The sequence below is a fragment of the Bubalus kerabau genome, chromosome 6, assembly GCF_029407905.1.
Source record: "Bubalus kerabau isolate K-KA32 ecotype Philippines breed swamp buffalo chromosome 6, PCC_UOA_SB_1v2, whole genome shotgun sequence".
In the NCBI taxonomy this organism is placed as follows: Eukaryota; Metazoa; Chordata; class Mammalia; order Artiodactyla; family Bovidae; genus Bubalus; species Bubalus kerabau.
The window spans coordinates 50,102,662-50,122,574 of NC_073629.1; the positions used below are offsets into that span (position 1 = coordinate 50,102,662).

Below are 19,913 nucleotides of genomic sequence, written 5' to 3' on the forward strand. Positions count from 1 at the left end.
CTCTCTCAGTTTCCCCTACTTCTAGGATTTTGAGTTTTAAAGTTTTATTTTAACTAACCTTTGTATATCACACCTAATAATTGGTCCAATATCTCTGACGTGGGCTCCTATCATCTTCCTTCTCTTTGAAGGAAAGAGTGTGGAGTGAGTCATCAGTCATTGTATATGCTGGACTTCATTCAGGTGCTATCATGGATTCTGAAAGAATTTCCAATAGCATAGCAACATCTGTGTAACCTCATTTATGTCTTATCATCATTGGAAGTCTTATTAGTCAGTCCTTCTCTGCATCTATAGAGTGTTTATCATTGGGGTATGGCACGTGAGTCATAATAATCATTTGTAGACATTGTGAGATTCTTGAAATATCTTCTGAATCATATAAGGAAATTCTTTATTTTCAAGAAGCTCCCATCTAAGGAATGGATTGCATTCCCAAAGTTTGCTTGTACATCTAGCATAAAGAATCAAAAGGCACATCCTATAGAAACAATGTTGTTGCCCCCCACCTCACACATATATGCATGTGTGCGTGCTAAGTCACTTCAGTCATGTCCGACTCTTTGTGACACTATAGACTGTAGCCCGCCAGGCTCCTCTGTCCCTGGGATTCTCCAAGCAAGAATACTGGAGTGGGCTACCATTCCCTTCTCCAGGGGATCTTCCAGACCTAGGGATGGAACCCACGTCTCTTATGTCTCCTACATTGACAGGAAGGTTCTTTACCACTAGCACTGCCTGGGAAGCCCTCACACACATATACATGCCCAAAATAAAATATACTATATGTATTATAAAGTAAATAGACCATAGAATATCTGAAGATTAGTGCTGTGTGCTGTGCTTAGTCACTCAGTTGTGTACTGTACCCTAATCATCCCTGGGTATTAGTAGCTGGAACTCTGCAATTAAATAAGAAGTATCTTCTAAGTGTTCTTTTTTTTAAGTACTTATTCTTGGACTCCCCTGGTGGTCCAGTGGTTAAGAATCCACCTTTTAATGCAGGGGACATGGGTTCAACCCCTGGCTGGGATTAAGATCCCACATGCCATAGGGCAACTAAGCCCACCACCACAATGGATATCCCATGTGCCACAAGTGAGACCTGAACACAGCCAAAAAATAAATAAATAAATATTCTTTTAAAAAGTGCTCATTCTTTAGAAATTCTGAATCAAGGCCAATGGTGTGAGAAGTAACAGGAAGTTTTGGTGACAGTCTCCTCTTATGCCCACTTACATGTGGCATGTAATTTAGTCATGTAGATTTGTAGGAGAGGTACAATTTGTGTAAGAAATATCAAAGCTCTTTATTACCTAGAAGACTTGATGAATACAGAATATGTCATTTTTTTAAATCAAAGTGGATTATTTGAAGCTTGTAGTGTAGAATAGGTCTATTTAGAGCTGGTAGGGGTATTGGAAAGAGTCCTGCTTGAGGAGACAGATGACCTTGCTTTGAGTTCAGTCTCTGCTCTTAACTTTATTAAGATACAGCTTTTTTTATGAGAAATCTGAATAAGAATGACAGCAGTAACTCATATTTCACCAACTTATTTTGAAGATAAATTGAGATAATGTAGCTTTGTACACTGTGAAATACTATAGAACCAAAAACAATAGAAAAGTAAATGAACACTGATCAAGCTCTTATTATAAACAAAGCACTGTGATGAAATTACTAGTATTAACTAACTAGCCACTAACACTACCTACAGTGGCAGAAATAGTATCCTTAAAATTGTCACTCTCAAATCTTTCCCTACTGTATACAAATGAAGAGACCAGGGCAACCCTTCCACTCTGAGCAGAAACCAATCAGCCTCCTCCCACTGAAAATACTCACAAAACACCGGGCTTGTAAACATCCTGCCTTCTGATTTTAATGATAATATTACAATGGATAGGATGCTGCATCCTGGTCTACACCCCAGAGTAGGAGTGATATGGACTCATTGCATCTCTTACGTATTACAAAGAAGAAATGGCCCACTAAAAGAGTTGGATAATGGCAACTTTCAGCCAGACTTGGACTTGATATTTCTATGGAGTAAAAGAAAGAAATGGTCTTGAGTCCAGCTAGAATTCATTAATGGAATAATTAGTTAATTAATTAATTTCTAGAACTTTGTGTTGTCTCACATGCTTGTTATGGCTGCCATAACCAAGTACCCCAGACAGAGTGGCTTAACAGAAGTATATTTTCTCACAATTCTGGAAACTAAAAGTCTGAGATCAAGGTGTTGGTATGACTGGTTTCTTTAGAGATGCCTCTCAACTTGAAAAAGACTGTCTTCTCTGTGTTTTTGCATGGTCTAGACCTGGTCTCCCTTCGTCTTCACATGGTCTGTGTTCTAATCTCTTATAAGGATGCAGTCATATTGGATTAGGGCCTAGGCTAATGGCTTCATTGTTACTTAAATACCTCTTCGAAGACCCTATCTCCCAACACAGTCACTTTCTGAAGTACTAGGGGTTAGGACTCCAACATATGAATTTTGAGGGGATAAACTTCAGCCTACAACACTTTGTCTGATAAATCAGTGATCTACTTTGTTCTCAAGAAATTTCCCCAGTAATATCTCTATATCTCCTTTATTTTTGCCTCCTTGGCATAGTCCTGCCTCACTCCCACTACCAGAGCCAGCTATCAAATACAAAACAATGCAAAGCCCCTTCAGTTTTCACTGTGCTTCAAACACTGCGTCACCAATACAACACTGCCATTGCCATTGGCAGCTCCATTTCACAGATTTGTTGGTGCTCAAGAAAGCTTGTGTAAATTGAAATACCAGTTCTCTGTGAAACACGTTCAGAGAGTCCTTCTAGAATCCACTGTTCCTTAGAATCCACATTCTATGCTTCTAATTCCCCAAGTAACTCCAAGGTTTATATCAAGACCTCTTGTCTACTGGTCTATTCACTTCCTTAGATTCCGGTCTCTTGGTAAACTTGTTTTATATTTTCAATAACTTTTTTTTCCATAATGGAACTCTTCCTGCCCCCCCCCAACCCCCACTGATTCTTAGTTATAATCCAGATGGAAGATATTAGACATCAGCTTGATATTGTTCATTCCACCCAAGAGGATTGTCTTCATCTATTTATAAGAGAGATACAAACCATGTTTCACCTTGCAACCCAGCTCGGGCTAACTCTGAAGCAAGGCAACCGGCTGTCTTGATGCTTGTTTGTCATCCCATCTGTTCTCCACCCTGCGTGTGCTAAGCTAATGGTTTCAGTTATGTTACATAACAGATATTTCATCAGCTTTTTGGTTAGTAGGATATATGTTATGCTTATGACCTCATGTAGTCTAATACCATGTAGCTCCTAGGAAAATTTAATTATACTGATGAACATCCTAAACTGAATATGTCATTGAGCATAATAAGTATGTCAAATCTTATTATTTGACATATTTATCAGTGGCAAAGGATGCCAATCCATCAGTGATACTCAAGCACTGTTTTTCAAGGTTTTTGACACAAAAGTTTACAGACATTTCAAGATATAAATATTATAGGGTTAGTAAGTCATATAGCACTATTTTTCTCATATTCTATTTCTTCTAATTTAAGTCCTACATTGTCAGCTATTGAGATAGTTTCAAAATAAAATAATTTAAACCCAGGTATCTACATGATGGGATAATAATAATTCTTCTGATGCTATAGAATGTGATAGTGTAACTAACCTGTTTTCAGCTTTTACAAGCAGTCCCGTCTCAATCCTCTGGCAAGCATGCCACAGGCAGTCACCCCTCTATAAATACGCAGTTAGAAAGATAAACACTCATTAAAGTCCCTAGTGGTTGCATTGTTTCTCAGGGTTCCGCAATATTTATTCAGTGTGTAGATAAAGAAAGAGATTAGCAATGTTTCCACTGGGCTCTACTCCTTCCTGAAGCCAGCCAGCCAGCCTTCTCTCCAGGAGAAAGGCCGTAATCTGTGCATGTGTTTCAGAATGCCTCAGGACAACTTTCTACTTCAAAAGCAAACTGAGCTCCTCATTGGCTCCATGCTAAGCCACCCACTTTTTCAAGGGACATAATTTTTTAGTAACTTAATAAGTCAGACCTCTAAAATAATAGGAGTAAATTTGCAGAACAAATTTAATATTTAAACATGTGAGTATAGCTTAAATATTTACACATCAACTAAGAACGATTTAGGTAGGGGCTCTGATCTAATTTTATAGACTTACGGACATTTTAAAACCTTAATTTGTCAATTAGTGTAGAAAGAGTCCTGGTCTTAGTTCCAGTCTAATTAGGCCAATGACTAACCCTGTGATCTCTGGGAAAACTGAGCCGAGCTTTTTTTAAAAAAACAAATAAAATTAAGGACAACGGAGTAGAGCTCTAACATCCTCTGGCTCTGAAAATTGCAATATTCTTTCAGGGAAAACAGATCTCATCTTTCCATCTCATAAAGGTTTTTGAGAATTGGATGACATGATTACTCCAAAGCACAGCATCATCCCTTGAGTAGAATATATAGATGAGGAGTAGCTGTATTTGTTTTCTTATCTAGTAAGCATTTGGGGGAATAGATGAAAGAAAAACAACAGCAGAAAATGTTCACCTTTCCACTTTAAAGAAGGAAGGAAATAATTTAAGATTCTAGAGTTATTTATGGTTCTTTCAGACAAAGACTAGGTAAAGTAATTAAACTTGGCATGTATTAGTATGCTGTATATAAGCAGCAAATGTAAAATCTTTGTCAAACAAAGTAATAAAGTCTTCTTATCTGATTAAAACTTTCAAAATGTTAAACTTACCTTTTTGAAAGATAAATCTAGTGTTTGCCCTGTTCAGCTCAGTTCAGTCACTCAGTCGTGTCTGACTCTTTATGACCCCATGGACTGTACTGTTCTTTAAACTATTTATTTATTGATTAATTCCAAGTACTTTTCCAAGGGCAGGGGATACAATGGTGAACAAAACAGTGTCCCTTTCATCATGGTGCTGACATTTCCACACTAGTGAGAGGAAATGAAAAATATACAAATAAGCTAATAAAATTTACCAACTCAGTAGACGGATATGTGCTATGGCATTTCCTAGCATTTAAAGCAGGGTAAGTGATGAGGTGCAGACACCCTGTGCAACATCCAGAAGGACCTGAAGGACTTGTGACTTCTGGCTGCTAGGCTGTAGAAACTTAAAAACTACAGTGTGATTAACCACGAACCTTTAGTTTTCATCCATGTACATGGAGCACAGTTTGCTTGTATCTTCCGAAGCATGTGAATCTTGGCTCCCAGAATTACAGCCCATGCTTGGTTTAATGCTTGCAAGATGAGTCCCTGAACAAATAAAGTTAACTATTGTAGTAATAAATAAGTAAATAAATAAAGCAGGGTAAGGAAGATAGGGAATGTCAAAGAGGGGGATACTCTTTTCTATGGAATGGTCAGGGAACATGTCAATATCATGGAACATTTGAGGGGAGACTGAAAGGACGAAAAGTCAGGTATATGGGGCAGGGGAGCCATTCCAGGCAAAGGGAACCGCAGAAGCAAGAGGAGCTTGGGGTATCAGGGGAACAACAAAAACGTCAGAGGAAGAATAGGAGGAGTGATTCCCCACCATCTTTTTCTAATAAAACTATGGTCAAATTTATCTTCATCATAAGATCAGTTTTCATAAAATCCAATACGAATCCTTTATGTAATCTCTTTTGTTCTGTGCCTCAATTTTTAATTTGAAAAATAGGGATGATTGTTGTGAGGACTGAATGAGTTACTAAATATAAAGAATAATTAAGACACGGTCTAGCACAGAGTAAATCCTGCGTGCTCAGTCTCCAAGTTGTGTCCAACTCTTTGTGATCCCATGGGCTGTAGCCCATCAGACTCCTGTGTCCATGGGATTCTCCAGGTAAGATGGCTGTAATGGGTTGCCAGTTCCTACTCCAGGGGATCTTCTCCACCCAGGGGTCAAACCCACATCTCCTGTGTCTCTGACATTGGCAGGGAGATTCTCTACCACTGAACCATGGAGAGCTACTTATTACTATTATCATCATCGTTATCTCTTATCTACAACTATATCAATAATTCAACTTTTTAGGCCAATAGTATAATTTTGCACCAGCCATTAATTATCTGGAGAGTTTCCTTACATGTATTAGGATATTAGGTAGGGTCATGGTACATGGTGACTCAAGCACAGAGGTTTATGTCATCAAATGTCTTACAAAGAGCTTTAAATGACATAAACAAATTGGGGCTTGAAATTTAATACCTTAATCTAGACATAAAACGAGTATGGTACCATGTTCATGTACTTAAGTTTTTTTTATTTTTATTTTTTTTCAGGCACTCTTACTCGGTTCCCTCTCCTCACAACAACACAGAATTCTTGGATCTTTGCAATGTCTTTCACATTCATCTCCAGCATGTGGTCTGAATTGATTCCTTGTTTCTCAATTACAACCATCACAGAATCAAGATTAATAACCTGCTTGGTGAGTTTTGTCCACTTTGGAATCTGGGGCCTTTGTACTCACTGTGGCCCGGCAGGCTCTCCATGGTTCTTTCTGAGGGCTCCCAGCAGTGAGGGGCAAAGACAGCTGCAGTGACTGGGAATCTGCCTGCCTTTGGGCCACCCTGCCTGCTTCCACTATCTCCTTCCCTCTCCCAGGCGTTTAGCCATGATTGAGGAGAGTCTGAAAGTGGGTTGTAAGTTCACTAACATAATAATCCCTGTGCTTAGAACAATGCCTAGCACAGTGGAAGTACTCAGTAAGTATTGTCTGTGGGTGATGTTGTGCTCCCCTAAACAGGCTGTCGCTGAAGCATGACTGGCAGGAAAAGCACCTGTGCACTGGACTCTCCTTTGGGCTGGGCTCCCATCTCTATCCGTACCTGGAACAGCTGCTTTCATTGTCAGCCCCTTCACTTCTGGCCACAGGGTAACTGGGACTGTCTTTGCTTTAGACATGTGGTTTTTGTGGCCATTACACTTAATTTCACTAGTCACATCAGGTTGAATAGAATTTACAGTAAGAACAAACAAACAAACAACGGATCCTAGAATTTTTATTCTAGGGGCCCATCGGTCAGTCCCTCAAGTCCTCCAGAAAATACTTAGTACGGACCCATTGTGTACTGGACACAGACTTAGGTAACGTAACACTAGAGACCTCTACAATCTAATTAGTATAAGTAAACATTGGTACTAGTATCCAATAAAAGAGGGCATGAGAATCACAAGTGCCCTAAGTATAGGGTTCCATGTACTATATTATGTTAAATAAGATGACTGATTTTGAGTGAGAACAGGAAAGCTTCAGAGTAGAGGTTGTATCCTGTGTATCATAGAAAGAATGAAGAACACTTCAGTTGGCAGAGTAGTCATGTGTTATTGATAAATACTATAATTATAAATAGCAATACTACATCATCTGTCATGTATGTTACATTATTGATCCAGCATCCTATTATCTCTGACTCCTTATGGTCCAAAGCTGTGACCCTGAGCCGCTTTAACCAAGAAACATTTAGAGGTAAAAACCGGTTGGCTTTATAATAGCAAGAGCTGGGATACTGTTATCATATTTGGTGGAGGTATTTGTTTCTTATTTTCTTTACCAAACACATGAACTACTTATCCCATATAACAGATTTTTTCTTTTTTAAAAAATTTATGAAAGTATAGTTGATTTACAGCAGATAACAGATTTTTGATGTTCATTCTTTCTCAGTTAATGGTTGTATTTATTTTATTGTGAAAGTGAATTACCATTCTCTGAGAATGTTTTGGAATATATTACTCCCAACTAACGAAGAAGAGTGGAGATTATGGCAGATGCTTAATATATTTTGAAAAAGATTTAATGGGAGAAGATTTGAGGAGCTTTTCCAAATTCCTTTCCCATAATTTTACTTATTTATTCAGTTAATATTCACAGAATGTCTGCTATGTCTTGGCATAGATGACAGGAAGGGTATTCTTGGTAGTTAAGTGTTACTAAGTACTTGAACTATTCAATGGAAACCCTGTATTTTTTCATTATGGTGTGTGATCCAAATCTAGATAAGTGGTTTAATTCTGGTTGTTCATTTTCCCTACAAGTGTTGATGAGTCCCATTAGTAAAGGAGCATTTAATGGTAAGAGCTAAGTAGAATGCTTAGAGAATCATGCATTCAGGGAGCCTGGTGGGCTGCCGTCTATGGGGTCGCACGGAGTCGGAAACGACTGAAGCGACTTAGCGGCAGCAGCATTCATTGAGCAACTCCCACGAGTCAGGTATTCTACATAATGGTTGATGTTTTGTGTAATTTAGTTTTCTGAAAATGACAGTCAACAAAGAAAAGAGTGTGGCAATTTTAAAGGTAAACATAAAATGTACTTTTGTTCCTAAACGGATAAGGAGGACGTGGCAAGGAGTAGGATCAAACAAATTGAACACTAAATTTCTGACTGTGTGTCCACCTGAGAAATGTGCACTTAACCAACAAGGACCTGCTCCCTGCTGGAGGGTGTAAAAGGTGACTGATTCCTGAGGTTCCCCCGTCCGTCCTGCCACAAGCCGCACAGAACTGCTAACACGTCCTGCAGGTATTAGGACCGCCAGCAGGCCAAAGCGCAATTGACCGTCGGAGCCCCGCGCGCGAGAGCCAGAGGCCGCCCCCACCTGCCGCCCCCGTCCGGCCCCGCCCCCTGGGCGCGCAGGCCAATGGGCTGGGCGCCGGGGGAGGCGCGAGGCCGGGGGCGGGGCGGCCGGGGTTGGCGCGGTCGTGGCGGTAGCTGCAGGGGCGGCGGCGGCGGCGACGGCGGCGGCTTGGCCGGGCGTCCGCGGGCCGTGGGGGATGGGGGCGGCGAGCTCCAGCCCTCGGCGGCGGCGGCGGCGGCCGTGAGTGTTGGGCCGGCGTCCGTGTTCGGGACGCGGGATGGAGCGCCGCGGTGAGTGTCGGGTGGCGGCGCTCGCACCAACCGTGGCGGCTGAGGCAGGGGTCTGGGGTCACCAGCGAATTGCCGTCCAGGGTCCGGGCGGCCCAGGCGGCGGCCAGAACTGGAAGCGCCTGCGGGCTGCGCTGAGGGTCGGCGGCGGGCCGGGCCGGTGCCCCCAGGACTCCTGGTCCTCCGGGAGGGGTCCTAGCGGATGAGGGGCGCGGCAGGGGAGGGAGAGCGGGGAGAGCTAGAGAGGGCGTCGCAGGGACCCGCGGACCCCGGTGCCCCCAGTTAGGCGACGCCGTCCCGGTATCTGGGGAAGAGAGTCTCGGGGTGGACTTTCCTCCCTTTCCAGTTCCCCTCAAGTGTCCTGCAGCCGCTCTCCCTTTTCTAACCACGTTCGCTCATCCGCCTTTAAGCGGAATTCTGGAAGGGGCTTCTTCACCCTCCCTGCCCCGCGCTCTCTCTCCGCACCCCCCCGCAGCCCCCGCTTTTGGTTTCTTTAATCGGGTCTTCACTTTCATGTTCCTTACTTGGGATCTTTTTGGAAGTTTAGTGCCTTTTTCTCAAATTTTTGTCTGACATGCGAAAGCTGAGGTGAAATAACAAGACATTTCGTGTTGCCTGTCTTCCTTTTCTTATCACATTTCGCCTCACCTAGGCCCGACTGTTTGTTTATTTATTTATTTGGCGGGGGGAGCGGTAATGAAAAGTAGAAAAACACTCAGTTCCGGTTCTACCCAAGTGCCCCGCTCCGGGGCGTCTCTGTCGGTCTTCACACTCCCTCTCTCTCCCACCACTCCGACCCTTCTGTCACACCCCTGTAGCTGTTCCTTCGCACGCGCACACACGCACCCGCTATCCCAGCCTGGTCCTCGGGTAAGCCCTGTGCTCTGCAGAATAGAAATTGACAGGCGGAGGATTGCAGCTCCCAGGAGGAGAGCAGGAGAGGGTATCCCTGTGAGTTTGTTTCCCGGGCTGTTCCAGGTCCCACAGTCCAAACCTTGGCCCGAGGGAAGGCCTTCCTTTGCCTTGAACAAAGTAGCCAGGGAGTCTCCTTGTCTTTGAGCCCCCTCTGACATTTCCAGGGTCCATCTCGCTTTTTCATCTCCACTCCTCTTTAGAGGGGAGGGTGAGGTTTGTTTACCAACTACCCTCATGGACTGTTTTTTTGTTTTGTTTTTGGTTGTTGACATCCCCTATCCGCCTCTAATGGTGGATCTCTCTGTTACGAGGTGAAAGCTGTAACACGGCTGTGGAGCCAAAATAACCAAAGAACTATTTGTTTGACATTTACCTTTTCCTTTTCTCTTCTTTTTGGGAATTAGCTTCGCCCCCTTGTTCGGTTTGAGGAAGTGTGGGGGGGGGGGTAGTCTCCTGTTCAAGAAAAAGAATTCATAATTAAGTACGAAAGTGAATATTTAGAATGAGTAAAGAAATCGCAACAAATTATGGGTCTTGGAGATTTAAATCCCTTTCTTCAGAGATTTCTTTAGGCAGTTTGCCAGGAATGTATACTTGGAAATGCTTCCTGATTGTAGGAACTAAGCAAGTGAGGAACCCGGACACTTAAGCTTCATTAGCTTTATGGTTCAAATAGCCTTAGTCTCCTGATTCTGAGAAAAAGTCTAGAATGGATTTGAAGAGAAGTAAGATAGGTCTGAGTTGAAAATTTTTCAGTTCCCAAATTGGCAGGAAGTAAAACTCTGGCTGAGATGAAGAAAGCACTGTTCATGGAATGATGGTGGCTGGTCATTCCTGCTCTACCCACCTCCCTAAAATAGAATATCCACTAAATTATCAGCACCTTCTCTTCCCAGTGGTAAAAGCCCTTGATCTAGGAATGTGCGCTGCTTCAGCCACTGCTGTTGGTCTCAGTCGTTAGTACTACTTGAACAAAGCTCATGACCAAAAGGTTCCCTGGAAAGATTTTCATTCCTGTACCATTGGTGATTGATTCAGCATTCACTCAGAAAATTTAGTTGGACACCACTTTATGTGAGAGAAACTTTCAGTCTATTGGGTAGAAGCAGGTAATTTCAAATAAATAGGGCCCAAGGCATAATATCTTGGGTTACCTGAGAAAAGTATGTTGAATGTCCTATGGGAAAGTAAAGGAATGACTTATTTTCAGTAGAGGAAATGAAAAGGCTTTTTGGAAGAAGTGATTTTTTTGTGAGATTGAAGTCGATTAAGAGAATGATTTTAATAAGCACAGAAGGCCAAATGATCCTTCTTGGCAGAGTTGCTGGTTATCCTAATGCACACATACAAGGGTATCATCAGTCAGCTTCTATGATTCTGCTTTGACGGCTACTTTGTTTTTGATTTCCCACCTCATGTCCAGTATAATGATGAGCCACAACACAGAAAGATACATCCCTGTGTAAAGAAACAAGGAGGTTTAAAAGGAGGGTTAACAACACGTTTGGATATGATGAGGATTTTTGTGGACGGTTTGTACTTTCTGCTTTGTCTTTATCTTTTACTCTGATAAGCAGGAGCCCTTTGATGATACTGCCTCCCTGGGATAAGGTTTTTTCTTTTTCTTAAAAAATGCTCCAGTATTTATCCCTGAGAAAGTTTTCAAATACCATAGACTTTCTTTCTAAGGAAGAAGATGGAAAATATTTTGAAAAATATTAAGGGAGAGAGAAAGTTGAATTCGGGGATTATTTCAGTAGAACTTCCTGGAATTTTGTGGGCTTCCCAGGTGGCGCTAGTGGAAAAGAATGCCTGCCAGTGCAGGAGATGTAAGAGACGTGGGTTCCATCCCTGGGTTAGGAAGATCCTCCAGAGGAGGGAATAGCAACCTTACAATTTTACTTTTAATTTATCTAATATTCCCCGAGTACTAAAATAATAAGAGATTTTTATACAGTATGAGTAAGTTTTGACAATTGTATACACTCATGTAATCCCCATAATCAAGATGTAGAACATTTCCATTATTTCAAAAAAGTCTCACATGCAGAACTCCCCCCACCTTCCACACTACAAGCCCAGTCACCAGGCAGCCATTCCTGCTTTTTTGTTACTAAGAATTAGGTTCATCTTTTCTTTGTGCCTGACTTTCATTTAGCATGATGTTTTTGAGATTCACCCATGGTTTTTTGCTGTTATAGATATTTTATTATTGAGTAGTATTCCCTTGTAAGGCTGTTAGCATTTATCTATTGGCACTCAGATTGTTTCCAGTTTTTGACTATCATGAAAAAAGTTGCTACATACATTTGTGTATAGTTTTTGGATGAATGTATTTTTCATTTTGGGGAGTTAGATAAGGGAGTAGAGTTGCTGGCTTTTATGGTAAATGTATGTTCATGTGTATAAGGAACTGCCAGGCTGTTTTCCAAAGTGGTGTGTACCTTGTATAGCACCAATGTGTGGGAGTTTTAGTTGCTGTACATCCTTCCTATCCCAGATTTCACTCTAGCTGAAATTGAGAATTCCAGTAGGCATTTAGTGGTATCTCATTGTGGCTTAAGTTTGTGTTTCCCTGATACTAATGATGTTGAGCACTATTTCATGTGCTTACTGCCCAGTTGTGTATCTTCTTTTTTGAAGTATCTGTTCAGATCTTTTACTAATTAATTTCTTGTGCTGTTTGTTTTATTATTGAGCTAAGAGTTCTTGATGTAATTTGGATACAAGTCCTTTGTCATGTATTTCCTCCCGAATTGTGGGCTTAACAGTTGTCTTTCAAATAGCAGAAGCTTTACATTTCAGTGAAGTTTAGTTAACCAGTTGTTTGTTTGTTTGTTTGTTTAATGGTTCTTGCTTTTTGTGTCTAAGAAATTGTTCCCTAGGTTTTCTATCCAAGTTTTCTTAGAATATAGATCCTCAAACATATTCTTAAAGGACCAGATCATAAATATTTTAGGCTTACAGGCTACAGTACCTCAACCACTCAACTTTGCTGTTGTAGGGCAAAAGAAGCTATTGACAGTACATGAACAGCTGGTATGGCTGTGTCCCCCCATAATTTTTTTAAATAAAAATATGCAGTTGCCTCTTCCAGCTCCAGTATTTAAAAGATTGATAGTTTTAGATAATGTATTTAGGTTTATGATACATGTTGAGTTAACTTTAGGGTATGCTCTGAAGTAAGGATCATTTTTTTCTCATATGGCTATCAAGTTATTTCAGTACCATTTATTGAAAAGAACACCTTTCCCCCTATTGAATTACTTTAGCACCTTTTGAAAATATGTAGGTCTATTTCTAGACTATTCTGTTGATCTGTTTCACTCTCTGTAATAATATCATATTGTTTTGACAACTGTAACTCTATAGTAAATCTTAAAATCAGACATTATGGATCTTCCAAATCTGTTCTTTTTTCAAAAATTTTTTGGCTGCTTAGATTTTTTACATATTATATACATTTCAGAGTCAGCCTATCAATTTCTGCAAAAACCTAGGAAAGATTTTGTTTGGGATTGCTTGAAACCACACATCACTTTGGGGGAAATGAAAGTCTTCAACAGTTTTGAGTCTTCCAGTCAATGAGCATGGCATATCTACTGATTGATTCACTTCTTTAATTTCTTGCCACTAAAGTTTTATAGTTTTAAATTTAGGATTTTAGACATATTTTGTTAAATTTATTCCTAAAAAATCTGATTTTCTGATGTTATTATAAATGGTATTTGTTTCTAAGACATCACTGTCCAATTGTTTGTTCCTAGTATTTAGAAATAAAATTGTAATATATTGACCCTATTTTCTGTGGCCTTGCTAAATTCATTTATTAGTTGCAGTAACTCATTTGTAGGTTTCTTAGAGTTTTTGAGGTATACAAACATATCAATTTTTAATGAAGTGTTTTACTTCTTCCTTTTCAATCTGAATGTGTTTTATTTTTTTCTCTTGTTCTCTTGTACTAAGACCTTCAGTAACAATAGTGTGTGTTAGTTCCTCAGTCATGTCCAACCCTTTGCGACTCCCTGGACTGTAGCCTGCCAGGCTCCTTTGTTCATGGAATTCTCCAGGCAAGAACACTGGAGTGGGTAGCCATTCCCATCTCCAGGGGATCTTCCTGACCCAGACATTGAACCCAGGTCTCCTGCATTGCAGACTCAGATTCTTTACCATCTGAGCCACCAGGGAAGCCCAGTAACAATATTGATCCTAATCTTAAAGTGGAAAACATAGATAGTCTTTCATTATTGACCAAGATGTTAACTGTAGATTTTTTGTAGATGCCTCTTAAAAGGTTGAAAAAATTCCTTTCTATTCTACTACTTTGCTGACTGCTTTAATCATGAAAGTTTGCAAAATTTTGTCAAATGCTTTTTCTGCATTTATTAAGATAATCACATTTTTTTTGTCTATTGACTATTAAACCAAGCTTGATTCTTGAGACAAACATGTTATTTCTTTTAAATATTGTTGGGTTTGACTTGCTAATACTGTATTAGGAAATTTGATCTGTAGTTTTCTTGTAATATATTTGTCTGCTTTCAGTATCAGAGTAATACTGACCTTATAAAATGAGTTGGGAGGTTTTCCATCTCTTCTATTTTTTGAGAGTTTCTGTAGGACTATTTTATCTAGTTCAATAGATTTCATTAGTGAGGCCATCTGGGTCTGCAGTTTTCTTTGTGAGATATTTTAAATTATGAATCCATTTTTTGAAGTACATATAAAGTTACCCCAAATTTTCTATTTTGTGTGTTAGATCTGGTTATTTGTGTCTTTGAAGAAATTTTTCCATTTTATCAGAGTTGAATTTCTTGGCAAAGTTTGTAATAGTCTCATTTCCCTTTTAACATCTGTAGGGTCTGTACTGATTATTTCATTCATGATATTAGTAATTTGTGTTTTCTCACTTTATTTTTTAATCAGTTCAGCAAGATATATATCTATTTAATCGATCTTTTCAAAGAACCAACTTTCAGTTACATTGGTTTTTCTCTGTTACCTGTCTTCCATATCATTGATTTCTTTGTTGTTGTCGTTCAGTTGCTCTGTCGTGTCCGACTCTTTGTGACCCTAGCTTTGACTGTTAACCTTTGTTGGCAAAGTAATGTCTCTGTTTTTTAATATGCTGTCTAGGTTTGTCATTGCTTTTCTTCCAAGGACCAAGCGTCTTTTAATTTCATGGCTGCAGTCGCCATCCACAGTGATTTTGGAGCCCAAGAAAATAAAGAAATCACTGATTTCTACTCTTACCATTATTTCCTTTGTTTTACTTACTTGCTGTTCAATTTGCTCTTTGCTTTATAGCTTGAAGTAAAAGCTTAAATCATTGATTTTAGATCCTCCTTTCTTTTTCATTGTTCAAGTATTTTATTTATTTTTAGAAACCTTTTTATTTTATATTGGCATATAGCCAGTTAACAATGTTGTGATAGTTTCAGGTGGACAGCAGAGAGACTTAGCCATACAAATACATGTATCCATTCTCCCCCAGACTCTCCTCCCACCTAGCCCACCACATAACACTGAGCAGAGTGCCATGTGCTATACAGTAGGACCTTGTTAATATCCATTTTAAATATAGCAGTGTGCACATGTGGATCCCAAGCTCCCTATCTCTTCCCCCCCATCCTTCCCCCTTGGCAACCATGTTTGTTCTCTGTGAGTCTGATTTTGTTTTGTAAATAAGTTCATTTGTATAATTTCTTTTTAGATTCTGCATATAGGGGATGTCATAAGATAATTCTCCTCTGTCTGACTTTACTCAGTATGACAATCTCTAGATCCATCCATGTTGCTGCATATGGACCCTCCTTTCTTTTTAATAAGGTATCTAAAACAGTGTATTTCTCTAACTACTGCTTTTACTGTGTAACTTACCCATTTTGAAATATTGTGTTTTCATTTTTATTCAGTTCAAACTGTTTTCAAATTTGCCTTGTGAAAATGTGACCCATGGATTATTTAAAAATATATTTTTAAATTTCCAAATATTTGTGATTTTCCTACTGTTATTCTATATTTAATTTTGTTTGGGTCAGAGAACATACACTGTATGATTTCAGTTCTCTTAAATTTATTGGGACTTGCTGTATGGTCCTACATATATCTTAGTGAATATTTTATGTGTATTTGAAAAGACTGTGTATTCTGTCATTGGGTAGAATTTTCTATAAATGTGTGTCAGGCAAGTCAAGTTGATTGATAGTATTGTTTAAATTTTCTATATCCTTACAGATTTTCTCTTATTATCCTATCAGTTAATGAGAGAGGATTATTGAAATCTTAACCATCATTGGAATTTATCTATTTTCCTTACATTTCTGTCAAGTTTTGTCTTACATATTCTGAATCTCTATTTTTAGGTGCATACACTTTAAGATCATGTCTTTAAGATGAATTGACTCTTACTGTTATAAAATGTTACTGTTTATCCTTATCTGATTAAAAACTGCTTCTGCTTTCTTATGATTAGTATTTACTTGGTGTATCTTTTTGTGATGTTTTACTTTCAACCTACTTGTGTCTTTCATAATTTACGTGTTTCTTACAGGCAGTTTGTAATTGTGTGTGTGTGCTAAGTTACTTCAGTCATGTCTGACTCTTTGCAATCCTATGGATTGTAGCCTGCCAGACTCCTCTCTGGTATTCTTCAGGCAGGTTGCCATGCCCTTCTCCAGGGGATCTTCCCCACCCAGGGATGGAACCCATGTCTGTTATGTCTCCTACATTTTCAGGTAGGTTCTTTACCACTAGTGCCACCTGGGAAGTCAGTATGTAATTGAGTCTAACTTTTTTGGAGATTGTCCAGTTGTCCAATTTGACCAGTGCTGCCTTTTTATAGGGGTGTTTAGAGAATTTATATTTAATGTAATTATTGATATGATTGGGTTTAAGCCTATCGTCTTGCTGTTTGTCTTTAATTTTTCTCATCTGTTCTTTGTTTCTTTTCCTCTTGTTCTGCCTTCTTTTGGATTGACCAATTTTTTGAAATTCTATTTATAACTACTGTTGGCTTATTAACTGTACCTCTGAAGATTTAATATACATTTTAAATTTATTATAATATACTTTCAAATAATAATATGCTATTTCACATATAGTGTAAGAACCTTACTTGCATTTCCTTCCTCCCTTAGTTTTTGTTATTGTGATACTTTTTGCTATTCTACATATATTGTAAATGCCACACAGATTGCTATTATATTTGTTTTAAATGTCAGTATTTTTTTTTTAAAGAAATTTACAAAATGAGGCTTGTGTTGAAGCTTCATTTGAGGTGAGTCTAGAATATTATTTTATTAGGGCTGGTCTTCATGTACTACTAACACATGTCCTTCTGGGATCTCTCCTTAAGTATTCCATAGATCTCTGTGCTCTGGCTGATGAAAACTCAGAGGTCTCCTAGCCTTGTGAGAGCCCTGGAAATTGTTCAGCTACAGCTCCTTGGAAATTCTTTGTCCATCCTTGTGGGGATTCACCCTATACATATACAGCTTTGAATTCAGCAAGAAAATTAAGGAGTTGCCTATGCAGATTACTGGAGCTCTTTCTCTGCCTACCTTCTTCCTCTCTGGTACTCTGTTGTACTAATTCCAGAGCTATGATTGCTCTTTCCTCAGCAAGAGCACCACACTCTGTTTGGCTTCCTCCTTCTGTTCCATGGTCTAGAATGTGCCTCCAGGCAGAAAGTTGGGGTGACTTGTAGGGATCACCTCATTTGTTAGTGATTCCATCTCTCCAGGATCATGGTCCTGTGCTGTTTATAGTCTGATGTATAAAAATAATATAGTGGAAGGGCAAATCTGATCTCAGTTATTCCTGCATTGATGTAGTCAAAATTTTAAGACTTTTTTAAAATCTGGAAATTTTTTTTTCATCATTTTAGTGCAGTTTATTTGTTTAAGAAACTGTTGTTTGCTCTATAAAATGGTGCACAGTCTAGACTTTACTGAGTGCATCCTGTGATGTAATTTAACATATTCTTTTGTCTTCTGTATTGCTTATAAAGTGGTAATTGGATCTAGAGCAGAGTTTCTCAGTCTTGACAGTTTTTGGCCATTTGGGGCTAGGTAATTCTCTGCTGGGGTGGAGGGAGGAGGGTTGAGAGGTGCTCTCTTGCGCAGGCAGGATGCGTAGCGGCATCCTTGGCCTCTATTCACCAGATGTCAGTACGATTCCTTCCCAGTTGTGAGAACCAAAGGTGTCTACAGACACTGTAAAATGTTTTTGGAACAAAGTTCTATTATGAAAAGTATGCTACGTAGCTACAGAATCAATTTCAGGAATATGAAGATCCCTACCCAGCAAAAATAGGAATACTTATAAATGTTAACACTGCAGAGAACACATGGAAAAGATTTTAACAGTATGGAAGTTGAAGTTTCTCAGAGTGACAGAAAAGTAACATCACAGAGGATAAGAATTTCTGTTTTAGAAGAGAAAAATACTTGAGACAATAATAATGTAAAATGGTAAAAACAATTTTAAGATATTGGACTTCTATGATAGATATACAGATGGTTTTACTTTTTCTTTTTTTAAATGGTTTATGATTTAATTATAAACCAAAAATTTTGGAGTTGCAGAAAGGTTTTAATAGTGTACTTTTTCATACTGGAAACTCACTTGTGTGACATAAAATTTCTTTAAACAAAATGTAAATTAGGGAGAATTAATAAAATAACCCCTTTAATTTAAAAGTGAACTACAGTTTTCACTAATGTTTCCAAATACCCTGTTCCTCCTTACTAAGGAAAAAGAGTAGAAAAGATGACAGATAATTAATACATTTTTTAAAAAGATTTAAGAGGAGGATTGGGATTGAGAGACTTCTCAAAATTTCCCTCAGATAACAGTACTTATAAGTTAATCATCCAGTATTCTTTGAGGAGCCACTCTGTTGGTTCTGTGCACAATAGTTGGCTGTTTTGATATGGTTTAAAGGTAGATCTGGTGGGAAGGGTCTTGAGGTTAACCCAGAGCAGATCCAGCGGGCGGACTTTCCTCTGTTGAGCTCTCTGAGGGTTACCTTGCCTCTACCTTCCATGGCTTTAGAATGCTTTCCTCTCTTCTCCATTGATGTCCTTCAGTTTAGTCCTCAGTGGTTTCCATGATGAGTGTCTGTGGTACATCATTCTCTTCCAGTAGGATTTGAAGGAACATTTGATTGTTAGATGTCCCTAGCATTGTTAGTACTTTTTATCTTGACACAGTTATGTTTAAAGTTTAATGGGTAAGTTTTCAAAAATTAAATCTGCAAAATGATAGTAGAGCCCAAGTAATTGAGGAGCCTGAGGTTCTCATATTTTTCTTTTCCAGTAACAACCTAGGGGCTTAATTAGGATCACTTGCCCAGAATTGTTTGGGTGTGAGAAGTGTCTTTCTTCCTTTTCTTGTTAGTGGGTAGTCCCCCTATTTCTCTTTCTCTTTCTGTCTTCCCTGTTCTGTCTCCATCTTATTTTCTCTGCCTTAACTTGTCCCTGAATCTTTCTTGGTCTTCTTTCTCTCCTCTCCACGATTGTTTCTCACCCTCCCACATCTCTCATGGTGTTTTTCCTCTCCCCCCCTCCCATGTGCTCCTTTCTGTCTTTTCACACCACCGCTTCTACCTCACACATGAGGACCTCATGCACAACATTGTCAGTTTAACTTTAATAAGGAACACAATCCCCTTTATTAAGGGAGTGGTGATTAATGGAGTAAGAGAGTACAAAATTATTAATATACAGGTATTTTATTTTTTAAGTAAAAAGCATTATATTAAATATGATCCATATTTTGCAACCATGTATTATTGTTTAGTCCCTAAGTTGTGTCTGACTTTTTGTGACTCCATAGACTAGCCCTCCAGACTCTAGCCTTTCCCAGGTAAGAATATTGGAGTGGGTTGCCATTTCCTTCTCTATGCTAATATACAGGTATTTAAAAATAGATATAAAAGAGTGTTTGAGATTGAGTAACTTTCTTATATTTCTTCCCCAAACCTTTTCTTAGGATTTAATTAGGGTTGCAGTGCTCCAGCCCCCTTTTGGCCTGGGATCCCTGACCTCTCATTAGTTTGTTTCAGTTCAGGGCATCATCAGTT

General features: G+C 39.1%; 1 protein-coding gene across 1 annotated transcript in view; it reads left to right on the top strand.

Annotated features, from left to right (window-relative positions):
* Positions 1-8,758: 8,758 nt before the first annotated feature.
* ARHGAP29 (Rho GTPase activating protein 29) overlaps positions 8,759-19,913 on the top strand; it is an 81,531-nt gene continuing 70,376 nt past the window's right edge. The window contains exon 1 of the mRNA XM_055585067.1: positions 8,759-8,914. The gene's annotated coding sequence lies outside the window, so the exon portion shown is untranslated. The remainder of the gene's footprint in view (positions 8,915-19,913) is intronic.